This window comes from Jaculus jaculus, chromosome 1, assembly GCF_020740685.1.
Source record: "Jaculus jaculus isolate mJacJac1 chromosome 1, mJacJac1.mat.Y.cur, whole genome shotgun sequence".
Taxonomy (NCBI): domain Eukaryota; kingdom Metazoa; phylum Chordata; class Mammalia; order Rodentia; family Dipodidae; genus Jaculus; species Jaculus jaculus.
Genome location: NC_059102.1, coordinates 321,337,829 through 321,351,470, shown reverse-complemented (window position 1 = coordinate 321,351,470; position 13,642 = coordinate 321,337,829). Strand labels below are relative to the sequence as shown.

Genomic DNA, 13,642 nt, shown 5'->3' with positions numbered 1-13,642 from the left:
TTTAATCCCAGCACTTGGGAGGCAGAGGTAGGAGGATCACCGTGAGTTCAAGGCCACCCTGAGACCATGTATGTGTGTGTATATGTATGTATGTATACACACACACACACACACTATAGTGAATTCCAGGTCAGCCTGGGCTAGAGTGAGACCCTACCTTGAAAAAAACCAAAAAAATAGAAATAATAAAAGAATAAATAATAAAAATTTAAAAACATGGAGTGGTGGTGTATGCCCGTAACCCCAGCTTTCAGGAGTGGTTCCAAGCAAGTTCAAGGCCAGCCTAGACTACATAGTGAGTTCCAGGCCAGCCAAGGCTAGAGAAATCTTGTCTCAAAATCAATAATGAATATAAATAAATAATTGAGAATAATGATAAGTGAGCCCACCTCACTGACAACTGCTGTATGATGCCAAGCCATACACTGGGCTATGGGACAGGTGCAGGGGCACTGGCTCTCAGAAGAGCAACAAGAGGCTGTGGGACAAAGACGCGTGTACAATAGGGCACTTTAGACAGAGACAAATGGCAGGCTGAGAAACACAGAAAGGAGACAATAGCTTTGCAGGGGCGAGGGAGAGCTTTAGAGAGAAGTGAGAAGATGGTGAATATAGGATATCTAAAGAGAGGTGGGAAGAAGTGAAGATCCAAGCTGATGGTGGGCGACACTATAGTGGTTGGTGACAGTAACAACATAAATAGAGCAGAAATGCCAATCCTGGGCCCTGCTCATCAATGCCACTATTTTTTTGTGTGAAACCAGATCTTGCTAACTATCTTTAAATAATGCTTTCTAAAGTTGCTAGACCCAAAGTGTAAAGGACTAGAATATACTTGGTATTTAAATCTTCCCTGTCTCGCAGATCCATAGTCAGGGTGTGTGTGTACTCTTCTACATGCGTGCTTCAGTCATTTGATAGGCTAGTTTTTCTGATAAGGACCTGCTTGATACAAACTAGATTTGTTAAGATAAGTTCTGACACTCATAATTTACATTGACCCCACAGGGAAAATGCGAGGCTCTGTTGGCACTTTGTTGAGGAATAGGAACTCAAACCCAGCAGAGAAACTACCCATATGGATATGTTTGGTAGAGACTGGTTAGATCATAGCAATGCTATACGTAGCACATAAGAATGTTTCCTCCAGGGCTGGAGAGATGGCTTAGTGGTTGAGGCTCTTGTCTGCAAAGCCTAAGAAGCCAAAGGACCCATGTTATACTCTCCAGGTCCCACATAAGCCAGACACACAAGGTGTTGCAAGTGTGCAAGGTTGCACATGTGCACAAGATGGTGCATGCATCTAGAGATCAATTGCAGTGGCTTGAGGCCCTGGTATGCCAATTTTCTCTCTCCCTCCCTTTCTCTCTCCTCTCTATCTCATAAAAAAGTACAAAAAAAAAAAAAAAGCTGCATCCAGCTGAGCTCTGGGGTTCTCACTCAAGAGGCCAAGGCAGGAAGGTCCCTTTAGCTCAGGTTTGAGAGGATAGCCAGGACCAAATACCTAGACCCTAAGGAGGAAACAAATAACCTCATTTGTTGATCAGTTATTTCTCGGAGCTCATGGGTACGAGGTGTTATTTTCATTCCTTCAAGGAGAATGCTGTAAGGGAATGATGACTTTCAAGACCCTAAGAGTGGTAAACTGGAGGACTGATTCATCATGTCACTCAGTCACTGCTCTACCAATGTGCAGGACACCGAGACTAACAGACAACTCCATGGGTGGCTCATGCCTGTACTATTAGCCACCTGGGCTCTGATGCAGGAGTGTCTCTTGAGATCAGGTCATCGAGGCCAGCCTGGACAAAAGCGTGAGACCCTGTTCCTTTCTTTCTTGCTTTTTTTTTTTTCTTTTCTTTTTAAATTTTGGTTTTTCGAAGTAGGGTCTCACTCTAGACCAGGCTGACCTGGAATTCACTCTGTATTCTCAGGGTGGCCGCTAGCTCACAGCAATGCTCCCACCTCTCCCTCTGGACTGCTGGGATTAAAGGTGTGCGCCACCACACCCGGCCTGAAACCCTATTTCTTTTAAAACAAAAGTACAGACAAAAACCTCCATTGTTTTGAAACAAATTAGAATCTGCTATACTTTGACAAAAAGTCTACCAGTTTCTTATTCTTAAGGAAAACGCCCATGGTCTCAATTGAACCAGACAAGCAAGCTAAAAATACAATGAAAGAAATTATTCTTGACATCTCAAGTGCAGCTTCAACTGAAGCTACATATGTTGTCGGTGGAAATAAATGAAGAGCGCTTTCCTTTCTGTAGATCCGGCTAAGACCCGCGGGTCCCGAGAGCCGTGAATCTGATATCGCAAAGGACTTGATAAACCTGTATCTGGGTGCACCCTGTGACTATGAGAGATAAAACATTATATCTCATTTGCATGGTTTGCTGGCTTTGATTTGGCAGCCATAACAACACAAGCTACGAGGAGCCCATAAAACAAAGTGAGAACAGCAGCTCATTTGGTGGCAGAATGGAATGGTTATGGCTAAAGGGCTTACATAATTCATTTCAAACCCTTATGCCTGTATTTATTGTTGTTTAAATGAAAATTAAGCTTCACGGCCATAAGGAGGAATCTGGTCAGAGACGTGATTGAGATCCTTTCTTCTAACACAGCTTCTTAGTTGACCAGGCTGTGACACTTACAGACTGATGGAATATGCTCCAAGGAGCACACTTCACCTGAGCACAGTGGCTATGCATTCCTCCAACTCTGCTTTGCTAAACAACTCTGAAACTCCTACAGCATAAACATGAGCAGAGCGGCCCTGTGCTTCAAGGTAAGAGCATCCACCTATTTAGAACAGGATAGTGCTGGGGAGGAGTCTACAGGGACCATGCCAAGGAACGGCTGAGGCAATAATAGTTCACAGAATTTAATATTATTTAAATATTATTTAAATAATATTATTTAAAATATTTAATAATATTATTTAAAATATTCCTAGTACATCGTATCTCTAAAAGAAAAATTTTTTAATTTAGTATTTATTTATTTATTTGAGAGAGAAAGAGAGAATGGGTGCACCAGTGCCTCCAGCCTCTGCAAACGCACTCCAGATGCATGCACCACCTTGTGCATATGGCTTATGTGGGTCCTGAGGGATGAAACCTGGGTCTTTTGGTTTTGCAGGCAAGTGCATTAACTGCTAAGCCATTCCTTCAGCCCTCTAAAAGAAAATTTTAAATTCGTGAGCTTAAATTGCTTTATCCTTGAGAGAGTAAAAGTGTTGACTCTCAAGACCATGGTTTTGCAATTGAAGAATTTGGGTTGGAGGGAAGGGATATTTTTGGATTTTGTTGTTGAAGAAACAGACCTGAAATATAATTAAAGAAAAAAAAAATCTTCTAGGTGTGATGGTACACACCATTAGTCCTAGCATTCAGGAGGCTGAAGTAGGAGGATTACTGTGAGTTCAAGACCAGCCTGGGGTTACAGAGTTTCAGGTCAGCCTGGCCTAGAGGGAGATCCTGTCTCAAAAGAGACAGACAAACAAAAACGTGAATAAAGATAAAAATTAATATGTACTTTTTAAAATTGTCCTCACAATCAAAGGGCCTCACACATGCCAGACAAATACTCTAGATAGGATTTTAAAATATCAACAATTGCAATACCAATTTAATGGAAACAGAACTATGTGGCTGAAATCAGGTATGTAAGGGGTTCACTGAGTAGTGCTTGCCATGCAAACATGAGGACCTGAGTTCATCCCCAACACCCATGTACAAGCAGGGCACGATGGAGCATGTGTCTGTAATCCCAGTGTTGGGGAGGTGGAAAGGAAGTTCCCTAAGGCTTACTGGCTAGCTAATCTAGCTAAATTGTTGATGTCCAGGTTCAGTGAGGGACCCTGTCTCAAAAAAACAAGGTGGGGGATGACTGATGACACCTGATGTCATCTCTGACTTTTGACCTTCACACACTTTTGCCCATACACATATGAATATGCATATAAATATATATACATATATGCATGTAAAAAGCCAGCTTCATGAAGTAACTGTTACTATATAAGCATATATTTTGTAATGTCAATTAAAATTACATGCCATACCATGTAGTAAAAAGGTTTTATATTTCTGGGCTACTGTAATATTGACAATCAGAGTGGTTTTAAGAATAAAAGTAAGCTGGGCGTAGTGGCGCATGCTTTTCATCCCAGCACTTGGGAGGCAGAGGTAGGAGGATCACCATGCATTCGAGGCTACCCTGAGACTACAGAGTAAATTCCAGGTCAGCCTGAGCTAGAATGAAACCCTACCTCAAATAAATACATAAATAAATAAAAATAAATTAACTCAATCATTGTTTTATTAGTTATGGACATAGGGGGTATGTAAACAGCACATGTTGGTGCCATCCTTACCCTCATCCTTGCCCCTCCAAAGGGACCCTCCTCATTGGGGATGCTGGTTATTCCCCATGGGGTATGTGGGTCATGCATTGTGAGGGTAGCCGTCAGTTATAGGGAAGATGCAAGGTCTCTATGTGTAATGCCCCAACTTGTAGCTCTAACAATCTTTCCATCCCCTCTTCCATGAATTTTCCTGAGCCAGGTTGGGTTCGTTTTAGGTCTACTTCAGTGATGAGGTCTTGGGAGCCTCTGTATCTCTGGATATCTGGTTTGGTAGGAGTTGAGTGTCCTCAGTGTCTATCTCCTTCACCTTTGTCCTGACATCAGTTTCACTGAGAAAGCAGCATTCTTCCTCATGTCCTCAATTCCTCTATGGTTTCAGCTATATCCCTGGTGAAGTACGATGGGCCATTTCTCTCCTCAGGTCCTGCTTCCATCTGAAAAAAAGAAGCAGATTCTCCAACAGAGAGTGAAGTTAGTACAGGTTAAATGGGATAACCTTTGTTAGTTTAGAGAGAATTTAATGGGTGTAGGCCCTCTTGTAGCCCAAGATTGGTGGGAGCTTGATATTGGAGAGCAAACTCATTATTTGAATATGATTCTGACTTGTTTCCCAGTTCCAACTATGGGTTCCTTTCCACTGAGCAGAGCTGTTAGCCAATCCAAAGCAGTTGGTTACACACCATGGCTGTGTGCCACTACCATTAACCTCTGGTGGGTAATCAAGTGCTCTAACAGAAGTCTGCCTTCTTTTGGGAATCCTTATAGGTCTCTTTGATCAACAGGTCATTGTGGGTGGTAACTCCATTCTGCTACTAGGAGTTACAGGCCAGCACCAAGGGAAAAGAAAGAAGAAATATAAGGAAAGAAAAAAGAGAAATAGGAGAAAATTAAGGTTAGGCTTCATCTCACCCTCTGCAGAGCCCTCTGATTCAGGTGCTCCCTCTAAGGTCCTGATGAGGTGTCAACATTTTAGTCTGTCTTCCAGGATGGAGGATTTTATGGTACCAGTTACATTTGAGTTCAGTTTTATTTTCCCCCTACCCTCCCTTTTGTCCAGGCCTCAAGATGCCTACCATTTTTTTTAATTATTTATTTATTTATTTAAGAGGGACAGACACAGAGAGAAAGACAGATAGAGGGAGAGAGAGAGAATGGGCGTGCCAGGGCTTCCAGCCTCTGCAAACGAACTCCAGATGCGTGTGGCCCCTTGTGCATCTGGCTAACGTGGGACCTGGGGAACCGAGCCTCGAACCGGGGTTCTTAGGCTTCACAGGCAAGCGCTTAACCGCTAAGCCATCTCTCCGGCCCTGCCTATCATTTTTTAATGATGTGCATACCTTCAATATACAAGCTAAATAGTTAAACTCATATTAATTTATTTATGAAAGTAAGTGTGAACATATGGCCTAAATCTTACCCAATATGAGTACGTATACAGTGGCTATTTTTGAAACTGGGCTATCACTCTTAATTTTAAAACTTATTCATTATATTTTAGTAAATCAATATGGATGTGAAAGTGATTAGTATGAACTTTCCAAATTTGAAAATTTTATGCCATTTAGGTTGTTACTACATAAGCCATTTTGGAGGGAAAGATAAATACAAAAAGCAAAGTTATTGTAAGCCAGTATTAAATGCAAGTAAATAACTCATTTTCTAAATAATGAGATAATTGACAGAATTCATCTTGCTTTGGTAATAAGCCCAAACAGTGTGAGTATGTCTGTGTGTGTAGGCCTAGCTTTAATTATATATTCTTCTAGGTTGATAGGAATCCACTAATTTTTTTTTTTTTTCTGAGATAGGGTCTCACTCTAGCTCAGGCTGACCTGGAATTTACTATGTAGCCTCAGGATGGCCTCAAACTTGTGGTGATCCTCCTAGTGCTGGGATTAAAGGTGTGCACCATCACGCCCCAATAAAAAAAAAATTTTAAAGCAAGTATCAGAAATAAATAGAACATTATACCTTTTAGTTTGAAACAAAAATGTTGTCATAAATATTATAACCTTGCTGGGCATGGTGGCACACACCTTTAATCCCAGCACTCAGAAGGCAGAGGTAGGAGGAGCACTGTGAGTTTGAGGCCTGAGACTGCACAGTGAATTCCAGGTCAGCCTGGGCTAGAGTGAGACCCTACCTCGAAGAATCAAAAATAAATAAACAGAAAAAGTGAGTGAGCCAAAGGGTAAGCTAACCCTCATCAAGAGAATTCCAGAAAGAAAAGATCAAAGACTGGAGAAGGGGATTGAGAGAACCAAAATAAATTAGGAAAATTTTAGAAATTTAGCTTTACAAGTTTTCAGTTCATTCATTTTTTTTTTTTTTCCAAAGTAGGGTTCCACTGTAGCCCAGGCTGACCTGGAATTTACTCTGTAGCCCCCGGCTGGCCTCAAAACTCACAGCAATCCTACTTCTGTCTCCTGAGTTCTGGGATTAAAGGGGTGTGCCACCACACCCAGTTCATTTTTCACCAATACATAATTTTTCCCCTTTACTGTGGATGGAACCTAAAGTCTTGTGTATTATACTGGATAAATGCTCTTCCACCGAACTACAGCCCCACTACCCATATTTTTTTAAATGAGAAATGCGTTCTAACATGTTAACTTTTTTAAAAAACCTCCCTTCACTAAACTAAAGGGACCTATGGCCAGTAAACATGAATATTCAGTATCAAAATCTTGATAAGATAAAAGGAAACTGAAACTATGCTACTAATTGGGGGCCATCACTGCAACAAGATGTGCACCTTCTGAAACAAGAAAGGATACAGTGAAAACAAATCTTACTTCTTTTCTGTTTAGAGACATTTGAGCATGAAGAAGCCTTGCTTGCAGAAGTGCAGGCTGCAAATACAAGTGGATGCCTGTTTTCTCTAACCCTCAGAGTCCGTCTTCTCAAGTGAGTTACATTTTTCCTACCTCCATGTCAAGGCCTCCAAACCTACCTCCACCCTAAAAGTTTTTTTTCTTTATGCTTTTGTACATTTGAGTTCTCAAAGCATATTATTATTATTTTTAGGGTTGCAATCTCCCATAGTCCTTATTTTCACTCAAAATTACAATACAGGGGACTATGGCCAGTGCTATGCAGATGGCCAAATAGATAATGAAGACTCAGCTCATGAATAATATCCACTCCGAAAGAGGACAAAAGCAACAGGAAAAAAGAGCCCAAATTGGACAAAATGTGCATGCTATATTTAAAAAAAAACACACGCGTGATCATTGTCAGAGATCATTAAGGGTGCCCTGTAGTTTTAATTACATGCCAGTGGCACCAATTTGATGTGACTGTTTGCACTTATAGTCAATAAAGAAAGTCATAACTGCCATCAAATTTAAATTTAATTTATTTTCTACACAGCCCTTTCTGTTTTCCTTGTTTTTTTTTTTCTTTTATAACATTAGCACTTTTTTTGTTAAAAAATGTGTGAAAGATTAATTTGTGGAATGAGGGAGCTGTGGGTGCGCAGCACAGGACAGATGGAGGGGGTGGGACATGACGGTTTCCGTGTCTGTGGCATCGTTTTGTTGTTGCCATTGCAAAGGGAACAAAATGAAGCTACTGTTACCACCATTCTTCCGGGGGTGGAGGGGTCCTCTGAAAAGGTGTGTTCCTTCGACCTCATGCCGGCCTCTGCTGCCTGGAGGGCTGACGCAGGACACCCTGGACAGTCTGCTTCTAAGCATTGTCAACCCAAGAGCACTTTAACTTGAAAACTGCATCCCACCCAACTACTATTCAAAGCAGAATGAAGCGTACTTTTTCTTGGTAAGCTGACTGTGCTGAGATGAATTCATGATTTGTCTTATCTGAGATCCTGTATTGTAAAGCCAAATGCATGCACGTCTGGGTGCACAAAAAAAAATCCCAAAAATAATATTAAAAAAAAAAAACTTTTTGGGGCACCAGCTTAAAAAAAAAATTCTATTCACGTTCAAGAACACTTTTTTAATTGTCCAAAAACCATGATGTTCAACTTTTGATTTTTGTCTTGGAACAGCCCTGATGCACACATAATTACTGCAGGAGTTCACTATTGTAAAGTTTCTTATTGAGGAATAAAGCAATTACCACAGAAAATCACTGTCATATGGCATACACAGACATTCTGAGAAAAAGTAAAACTTTGAGAAGGAGGAAGAGGGGAATTCAGGACAGCATGTGGGAGGAGAGATGGGAGTTCTTTTTATGCACAAAAAGATCCATTAACAATATCTTTATCAGTTTCCTTCTTCCTCATGAACTGAACCAACTTGCAGTGCCCAGAATATGCTAACGTGACTGCAAGTAAATGGCTCAGGCAGCGAGGAGGAAATGAGCGCGTGCATACAGAAAAAGGTTGGTGGTTGATTCAGATTTGCATGGAGGAAAACCTCCCCAGCACCTTTGCCTCAAAGGTTTCCATCTGTCACCACAAGGCAAGGCAGGCCACCAAAGAATGTCAGCAGCGCAGAGGTGAACACCCCAGTTCTTCATTTGCAGTCCTGAGGCCCCATCAGCCGGGTGCTTTGTCTCCTATGGACAGGGGAATTAGGGACTCGGGTGTTTGTATATTTTTACAGTATCGTTGCTTTTCTAATTAGATAGCAGGCTTTCCTGGGGAGGGATATGCCTTCAAGCAGAGCACACTATGTAAGGTTGAGTTTTACAGTTGCACCTGGCTGACATTCCTGCTTGGCTGGGGTCACGGGGATGGTTAGGGCCACAGTGCAGGCAGCATGGCTTCGGCACTGACCAGCTGACACAGGCTAGCGATGTCGCTCTTCCGACTTACCTACACACCCCAGCCTTAATTTCCAGTTCTGTAAAAACAGGCATGGCAATAATTATAGAGATAGTGGGAATTTAGATCCTGCCTGGCAGGTAGGTAGTTAGGTTCAGTTTCCTAGAAGTGAGTTCTCGACTATTCCCAACACCTGATCCCCAAGGGTGCTCAAACCCCAGATCTTTAACATGAAACTGTTACTCTGGTTCATTATGGAAAATACAGTATTGGTATATAAATGAGTGGATGGAGAATAAAGACGAACAGATAATTCAAAAAACAAATAGCAGTAGCATATGGAGGGAGTGTAACTAATATTCTAGGAAATGAAGGAGAATCTGGTATGTATGTAATGCACCTGTACAATAGAGTACATAGAAAACAAAACAAAACAAAAAACAAAGAACAAGAATTGGGCGTGGTGGTGCACTCCTTTAATCCAGCATTTGGGAGGTAGAGGTAGGAGGATCACCATGAGTTCAAGGCCAGCGTGAGACTATATAGTGAATTCCAGGTCAGCCTGGATTAGAGCGAGACCCTATCTATAAAAACAAAACAAAACAACAACAACAAAACAAGACAATGGTGTCCATCACATGTCTGATTTAGGGAGTTATCTATTCTATGTTATTCTCTCAGAATTTCTCCATGATTCTGTACAGTCATAGGCATTGGTGAAGTAAGGTCTTGTGGTTCATGTCAACACATGCACAGACAGAGATAGACTCAAAAAAGAGTTTCGACCCACGAATCAATACAATGGCCCCAGCACTAGCCTTTTTCAGGTTGAGAACATTGCAGGAGCTGTTGCTTTATGCTCATATATACATGTAATTATTTCTATGTGTGGAGATGCACAAAATGTAAGTGTCCTGATTCTTCCTGTGGTGCCTGATGCATTAATGTTTATACACCAGACTCTGGAGCATAATCAGTTCACTGGCTATGGAGGAATTCTGATGGGGTAAGACTGGGATGGAAATGGTAAGCCACATGTACTGCATCTTTAATTTTTATGGTCCTGAGGATGGAAGCCAGATCCTCATACATGTTAGGCAAGCACTCTGTCACTGAGCTACACTCCCAGCCCACATCTTTCTTAATATAACAAGAAAATATGCATAGATACACAGATGTATAGCTAAAATTGCACTTTGTATAAGCTGACTATTCCTTTCCATTATTAACTTGAGTAAATTTTCCTGGTTGTCTACCCCATGGCAGTAATCCCCTTTCTTCTTTAGTGACAAAAGCCAATATACCCCCAAGTGCATGGCTTGACTTGTATATGACTGTCCCCAGTAAACTACCTTTCCCAGTTTCCTTTGCAGTTAGATCTATCTATGTGACAAGTCCTGAAAGTTTAAATAGAAATGTTTTGTGTCACCATTAAAAAGCCTTCAGGGCTGGAGAGATGGCTTAGTGGTTAAGGTGCTTGCCTGTAAAGCCTAAGAACTCTTGTTCCAATCTTTAGGTCCCACATAGCCAGACACATAGTGATGCAAGCATGCAATGTCACACATGCACAGAAGAAGGTGCACAAATCTGGAGTTCATTCATAGCAGCTGAAAGGATCTGGTGCACCCATTCTCTCTGTGTGTGTGTTTCTCTTTCAAAAAATAAAAAATAAAAAAGACCTTCTGTAGCCTTTCTTCTGTCTGAGACATGGATGTGGAGTTTGGGTTGATGTAATGGTCCCCAAAGAGGAGAGGCACACCCTAGGGAGACTGGAGAGGTGAGTTGGGAGAGGCTTCCTCAAGTGAGCACACCAGCCTAGGACTTCCTGCTCCCCAAATTTGTTGGTGGAAATGTAAGTTAATACAGTCATTATGTAAAACAGTATGGGATTTACTCAAACATTTTGAAACTAAGAGGAATCTCATTTCTGGATATACCTCTAAAAAACTATAGAGCTGTCTGCACACCTGTATTCATTGCATTATTACTAACAATAATTAAGATATAAAAGGAACTGGTGAATAAAGAAAATGTTTGTATACTGGAATATGAGCCAGAAAATCCTGTCACATGTCGCATGGATAAACTGGAAGACAGAATGAGAAGTAAAATAAGCCAGATGCAGGAATAAGTCTCACATGATCTCTCCTATATGTGAATCAAATTCCTACAGAAAAAGAAGGGAAGAAAGACATAGAAGTAAGAGGAGAATGGTAGTTAGGAGGGGTCGAGAATAGGGCGTCTTGGTCAAAGGGCCTTGAAGAGTGTAAGTGCTGGAGTTCTTTGGTTATTTTGTTGTTGTTGTTAGTTTTTCTGAGGTAGGGTCTCACTCTAGCCCAGGCTGACCTGGAATTCACTATGTAGTCTTAGGGTGGCCTTGAACTCATGGCAATTCTCCCACCTCTGCCTCCCAAGCGCTGGGATTAAAGGCGTGCACCACCATACCAGGCAAGTGCTAGGATTATAATAAAACAGAGCTGTAGCATGTACTTGAAATTTGCTAAGAGAGCATATATATATATATATATATATATATCTCATATATCAGTTATTAATTTTAAAAAGAGATCATGTAGAAAATATATATATATGTATGTATATCATATATATATATCAGTTATTAATTTTAAAAAGAGATCATGTATAGTGGAGCTGGGGAGATGATTCATTGGGTTAAATGAATGAGGACCTAAGTTCAGATCCCCAGCACTGTTCTAAAAGCTAGGAGTAGTAGTGGATACCTGTATTCCCAGTGCTTGGGAGGAAGAGACAGTAGGATCCCCAAAGCTTGCTGGTTACCTCCTTAGGCAAATTGGTGAGCTCTGGGTTTGGTGATACACCTTGTCTCACAAAAATAAGGTGGGGAGTAATTGAAGAAGACAGCTGCTGTTGATTTCTGGCCACCACCCACGCATGCCTTGCTCACCAGCACACATACACATGTGCCTATACACATGTAGTGCATGCACTTACGAAAACTCTTGTATAGTTTGCTTAAGGTCTTACTATTGGCATTTCTTTCTTTCTTTCTTTTGTTTTGTTTTGTTTTTTCAAGGTAGGGTCTTGCTCTGGCCCAGGCTGACCTGGAATTCACTATGTAGTCTCAGGGTGGCCTCAAACTCACGGTGACACTCCTACCTCTGCCTCCCGAGTGCTGGGATTAAAGGCGTGTGCCACCATGCCCGGCTCTTTTTAAAAATATATTTATTTATTTGAGAGAAAGAGTGTGTGTGTGTGGGGGGGGGTGCCAGGGCCTTCTACTGCAGTAAACAAATTCAGATGTATGCACCACTTTGTGTGTCTGGCTTTACATGAGTACTAGGGAATTGAACCCAGACCAGCAGGCTTTGTAAACAAGAGTCGTTCCATGCTAAGCCATCTCCCCAGCCCCTGGCATTTCTTTACTTGGTGCTGGAAGCAATTTTGAAGCTTAGTGTGTGCCTTTTAAAACACAAGGGAAAGCAGGATATTATCACTACCAATTTTGTCACTTTTGAATGGAATATAAAATTATGTAAATAAGGCAGCAAAACAAAAGAAACATTGAAATAGCAGACTGTAATATCTTTACAAAAACACATACTTGCTCCATGCAGAACTAGTAGGGTGTGTTAGGTAACTTTTCACGGCTGTGTCAAAGTACCTGAGATAACCACCTTACAAGGAACAAAGGTCTAGTCTGGCTTCAGAGATGTCAGTCCATGTTCACTTGGCCCGACTGCTTTTGGGTTCAACAATGCCTCAAGTTGGGAAATGCATGATGGGGAAACTGGTTACCTTATGGCAGCCAGGAAACAAAGAAAGAGGGGGCAAGGGCTAAGTCTGAATGTCTTCTTCAAGGGACGTACAAATGATTAAAACCTTCCCACTTCTGCCGGGCGTTTTTAATCCCAGCACTCGGGAGGCAGAGGTAGGAGGATTGCCATGAGTTTGAGGCCACCCTGAGACTTCATAGTGAATTCCAGATCAGCTTGGACTAGAGCAAAACCCGACCTCGAAAAACAAAAACAAAAACAAAATTCCACTTCTGGGCTAGAGAAATGGCTTAGGAGTTCAAATGTTTGCCTGCAGAGGGCTGGAGAGATGGCTTAGTGGTTAAGGTACTTAGAAGCCTAAGGATCCAGGTTTGATTCTCCAGGTCCCACATAAGCCAGATGCACATGGTAGTGCATGTGTCTGGAGCCATATTCTTTCTCTCTCTCTCCTTCTCTTTGCTCAAATAAATAAAGATAGAAATAGAAACTTAAAAAAAAATTCCCACTCCCTAAAGCAGGTCCACACATGTGACTTTAATCTCAGCATTTAGGAGGCAAAGTTAGGAGGATTCCTATGAGATGAGGCCATCCTGGGACCTCAGAGTGAATTTCAGGTTAGCCTGGGGTAGAGTGAGACCCTACCTCAAACAAAAACAAGAACAAAATTCCACTTCCTCTCACTAAACTCCACCTTCTAAAGGCTCCACCATCTCCCAATAGTACCATCACCTGGGGACCAAGACTTCCACACATGGGCCGTTAAGGGACATTTCCAACA

At 41.6% G+C, this 13,642-nt stretch overlaps 1 long non-coding RNA gene across 1 annotated transcript in view; it reads left to right on the top strand.

The window, feature by feature from the left end:
- The first annotated feature begins 2,689 nt into the window (after positions 1–2,689).
- Positions 2,690–13,642, top strand: part of LOC123462749 — a 107,221-nt gene continuing 96,268 nt past the window's right edge. The window contains exons 1-2 of the long non-coding RNA XR_006638501.1: positions 2,690–2,793; positions 7,185–7,281. This is a non-coding gene — a long non-coding RNA (uncharacterized LOC123462749). The remainder of the gene's footprint in view (positions 2,794–7,184; positions 7,282–13,642) is intronic.